Source organism: Montipora capricornis, chromosome 11 (assembly GCF_036669925.1).
Source record: "Montipora capricornis isolate CH-2021 chromosome 11, ASM3666992v2, whole genome shotgun sequence".
In the NCBI taxonomy this organism is placed as follows: Eukaryota; Metazoa; Cnidaria; class Anthozoa; order Scleractinia; family Acroporidae; genus Montipora; species Montipora capricornis.
The window spans coordinates 40654586-40659585 of record NC_090893.1 but is presented as its reverse complement, the minus strand read 5'-3'; the positions used below and the strand labels follow the sequence as shown (position 1 = coordinate 40659585).

At 38.6% G+C, this 5000-nt stretch overlaps 1 protein-coding gene and 1 long non-coding RNA gene across 7 annotated transcripts in view; one reads left to right on the top strand and one right to left on the bottom strand.

The window, feature by feature from the left end:
* Window positions 1–5000, bottom strand: part of LOC138024274 (uncharacterized) — an 847896-nt gene that overhangs the window by 409462 nt on the left and 433434 nt on the right. The gene's annotated exons all lie outside the window — the stretch shown is intronic.
* LOC138024290 (uncharacterized) overlaps window positions 1–5000 on the top strand; it is a 123301-nt gene that overhangs the window by 105026 nt on the left and 13275 nt on the right. For all 3 annotated transcript variants that reach the window (XR_011126957.1, XR_011126958.1, XR_011126956.1), the window contains one exon: window positions 4776–4809. This is a non-coding gene — a long non-coding RNA (uncharacterized lncRNA). The remainder of the gene's footprint in view (window positions 1–4775; window positions 4810–5000) is intronic.

Genomic DNA, 5000 nt, shown 5'->3' with positions numbered 1-5000 from the left:
CGTTATCATTGGTATTTTCTGTCCGTAAGTGCTTTTTTTGAGGGCCACATGCTAGAAAACGGCTATAAATTAGCGTTAACCCTCGGTAAATAAAAAGTATTCCATTAAATTTCTGAAGGGGTTTGTCCACGATTGTTGATTTCCAACTATTTTCAAACAGCCAAACATCGCACAACAAAAGGAGACAGCCTGCGTTTGTCATTTTGGGTGAATTCCTTTCTGAAGACAGGCTTGGAGCTGGAAGATGAATCTTCTCCGAAAAATTTAGCTTGATTTCACATTTGCCTTCAATGAGTAACTTTGAAACATTTAATAGCCACTCACTACTTAATTAAAGATTAGCGTTGCCTCATGAACATGCACACTTGATGGAAACTTGAAATAGACTAAGTCATCCCACAATCGAGCGAAAATCAGACATAGATGCAATATATAATCGAAAAATATTACGTAAGAAATGTCACTACGGGTTGAGCGAAGCTCGCTTAAGGGGCCACATACGAGGAACAAGCATTCCTGCCAATGCCCCTATGAAAGTCTGAGACGCTCTGGCTTCATCCTAAATGGATGTCCTCTGATGTAATCAGAGAGGTCGACAAAGTAAGATCGATTAGCGAGGTAGCGCTTTGGTGCTATAACAGAACTCAGACCTCCTTCGTTCAACCCACAGTGTTATGTTACTTTTTTATCTTCAAATTTGGAATTTGTCGAACTTTCATTAATTTGTTTAGCTCAAAATTGTCTGAGACATCACATCGCATTTCTTGTCTGAGACATCATGGGAACTGCTTTTGAAAACAATTTTGACCTTAAGAGTTTTGTGACTCAGAGATCTTTTTCGGAGCAATGCGTCTTACTTTGTATACAATGATATTGTTTGATATTATTAAAATAAGAGGTGTTTACGGACTAATTCCTGTATCTCAAAATGTTAGTAAGTAGTGAAACAAATGTGATCGACTTGCTGTGATACCTCGAAGAGGTTTATAGTGTTTGAGGCCGAAAAAGCAAAAACAGTCAAAAGTAAATGGAAGTTTGCCGATTGCTGGATGCCTCGGGAAAAGAGCGTCAGCTTTCACGCTCTTCAATAATTTCGATCAGGTTTCTGGCCATTGATATTCTGCAACTTCTGTTTACTCCCTTATATTAAATCCACGTTCTCTCTTCACAATCTATGCTTTTTACAGATCGGAAAGGTCAGCCACTGCCAAATATTCTCAAAAGAGATGAATGCGGCTGATAGCCAGTAGCAATAACTTGAGTTCCTTCATTTTCCATTCATTTTTGTTCTTCCTTGGGTTTGAGAAAACGATACCGATTCGTTGGATATAGAGACGTTATCTTTGGTATTTTCTGTCTGTTAGTGCTATTTTTGAGGACCACATGTTAGAAAACTGCACCAAATCAATGTTAACCCAAGGTAAATAAAAGTAAAAGTAAACAGTGTTTTATTGCATTTCTCAAGGAGTTTTGTCCAGGAGTTTTAATTCCCAACTATTTTAAAACAGCCAAACATCGCACAAAAGAACGAGACAAACATTTTGTTGGTCATTTTGGTTGAATTCCTTTCTGAAGACAGTCTTGTATGAAAAATAAATTTTCTCCGCCAGAAGCTTCTCTCTTACCATGATTTCAAATTTGCCTTTAACGAGAAACTTTGAAAGATTTCATAACCAATCACTACTGAAGAATAGGTTGCCTAATGACCATGCGCACTTAAAACAAACTAACTCGCACCCCACAATCGAGCGAAAATCAGACATAGACGCAATATATAACTGGAAAATATATGTAGGAAATGTCACAACGTGTTCAGCGAAGCTCGCTTAGGGGGCCACGTACGAGGAACAAGCATTCCTGCCAATGCCCTTAGGAAAGTCTGAGACGCTCTGGCATCATCCTAAATGGATGTCCTCTGATGTGATCAGAGAGGCCGACAAAGTAAGATCGATGAGCGAGGTAGCGCTTTGGTGCTATAACAAAACTCAGACCTCCTTCGCTCAACCCACAGTGTTTTGTTACTTTTTTATCTTCAAAGCTTGGAATTTCTCGAGCTTTCATCAATTTTCTTAGCTCATAATTGCCTGAGACATCACATCGCATTTCTTGTGCCGTGTGGGGAATCGCTTTTGAAGAAATCTTCGACTCACAGAGATCTGCTTTGGAACAATGCTTCGTAGTTTGTATGCAAGGAAATTGTTTGATATTCTTAGAATAAAACATCTTTACAGAGCAAATTGCGGTATCCGGTCACTTTGTTAGGAAGTGGACTCCTATATAAAAAGGACGGGGGTGCTCGTCGGAAATCTTGAAAAAAGATCGTGTCTTTTGGGCGTCCAAATTATGGGAGTGCCAGCTTTAGCTCTTCGCTATTTTCGGCCATTGGGCATTGATATTCTGCAACATCTGCTCATTCATACGTTCATTCCCTAATAATCCACGTTCTCTCTTCATAATATATTTTTTAAGGTCACCGGAAAGATCAGTCACAGGCCAAATCCTTTCAAAAGAGAGGAATGCGCCTGATAGCGAGTACTTCATTTTTCATTCATTTTAGTTGTTCCCTGGGTTTGGGAAAACGATAAGGGATTTGTTGCAAACAGTGCCATTTTCTGTCCATGAATGCTGTTTTTTGAGGGCCACATGTTGCTCATGTATCTCGTTGCATTTCTGAAGAAGTTTTGTCCAAGATTGTTGATTCCAACTATTTTCAAACAGCCAAACATGGCGCAAAAAAAGGACATAACATTTTTGTTTGTCATTTTGGGTGAATTCCTTTGTTAAGACAGTCTCGTCGGGAAAATGAATTAGCCGTCTCCGCCATAAGCTTCTCCGAAAAGTTTGGCTAGATTTAGCATTTGCGTTTAACGTCGCGGTGAATGACGACCGTGAACCTTGCTTGAAAGATCTCATAGCAACTCTCTACTTAAAACAATAGGTTGCCTAATGACCATGCGTACTTGATGGAAACTAAAAACAGACTAACTCGCACCCCACAATCGAGCGAAGATCAGACAAAGATGCAATATATAACTGAAAAATATATGTAAGAAATGTCACAACGGGTTGAGCGAAGCCCGCTTAAGGGGCCGCATGCGAGGAACAAGCATTCCTGCCAATGCTCCTAGGAAAGTCTGAGATGCTCTGGCTTCATCCTAAATGGATGTCCTCTGATGTGATCAGAGAGGCCGACAAAGTAAGATCAATGAGCTAAAAAATTAATTAATATGCAATAAATTATGTCAATTTGATATACAGTATAGCATTCTGTAGTTGTCTTTACAGCTGATATCCCTTCAAAAGCACTGGAAATTATAGCCATTTTAGTTTGTCATTTTTTTACCAGCTTGTAAACAGGCGATGATTGACTGTCAGAAATACCACTCTGGTTTCTCTGCCGGTTTAGTCACCATTTCACTGCTGTTTTCAGTCAAGAAAGCTTTAACAGACTCATAATAACATTATTAATACTTCTCTTGTTACAGTGCGACGAGCCTTACCGTGGCTACCCGACAAAGTTTTTTGCAAATTGTCCACCAATCAGGATGCGTAAATTTGATTGGCAGTGACGCCTCCTTGAACACCATTGCCTGGGTTTTTGAGTTGACGTATTATTTTGTACGTAATTTTCAAATGTGAAAATTTGTTGGGTGGCCAGGGTAAGGCGCGTTGCACTGGAAGTCCATTTTTGAATTTTTGTTGCTACACAATAATATTTATTGTGAAACAAATCTTAAGAAAACAACCAACATTTCTTCCACATTTTCACATTCTTGTGTCTTTGGTAGTGTCCAGCCTGTCTAAATCAGCTTTCTCCTCTTATCAGCATTGATTTCTTTCCAGTTGTGCATATCATGTGCTAAGCAACCTTGCATGTTTGTGATATGAATATTTAATGAATACTAACAATACTTGCGCAAGACAGTGTACATTACGTACCCCGCACTGGATACACGTAATTTCTCCCAAGTTTGGTGTTAAAAACACTCGATGAATATTTTAATGTTTTGGTCGGAGTTGTCCCATTCAGTGCCATTTAACCTGGCAGCGGTCGTGCAGACTACACAAAAATTATCTTTTTGCACCAAAAATTGAGGCTCTAGTGATTCAAATCCCCGCAAGTGGAAACAAGTCAACTTGTTGCTTGCTGTTGTGACACTCGCACAACTTCATCACTCGACTCAAAGAAGTTGACTATGGCCGGCAATTTAAGTCTAAATTATACTTGGTAACCGTAATTAGAAAATTTTTTGAACCTTGTTTCAGTCAATTGAATTTTTTAGAACTGAAAACAAACTAAAGCCAATCAGTTTGAAAAGGGATGCAACTATAATTTGCAATGCAAGAAATGTATTTACTGCTGAACTTAAAGTGCATGTAAAATTTTTCTGTTCCTTTTGGAAACCATTCCATCCAAAGCAAACATGTCACCATGGTTCGCAGAATTTCGCTTTTTCTGTGCCTTGCAAGTCTCATAAACTTGGCAGAACTCAGTAATTTGGACCCATGACTGTTATGTGAGAGGCATGGGTCCATTCTCGATTTTACATCCCAAACTGCTTTGCGTTCTGTTTTCGAAGAAATTTTGCATCGCAAAGCAGTTTGTGAGGTAAAATCGAGAATGGACCCATGACCTTTGGATTTGATAATATCGTGCATCTTGACAGGGCGATAAAAAGCAAAATTTTGAGTTAAGTATGGTATTAAAAAACATGTTTGCTTTTGATATTAATTTTGAGTTTATTTGTACGTTAAAATTTGTTTTACCTTCACAGGCCAGGCAGTAGACCTTGGAATCCCACAACATTGGTAAGAAGTGAAGTGTATCTGTCTCTGGGCACTGACTTTTAATCTTGACCAAGAAAAAAAATCCTGATATATATCACAAGAACATTCAAACAACATAAATGTTGTGGATGATTTCAAATAACTGAAATAAATGGCCATTTCTCAGCTTTTAAATTATTCTTCCAACTACCTTTGATGTAATTATAGTGCAG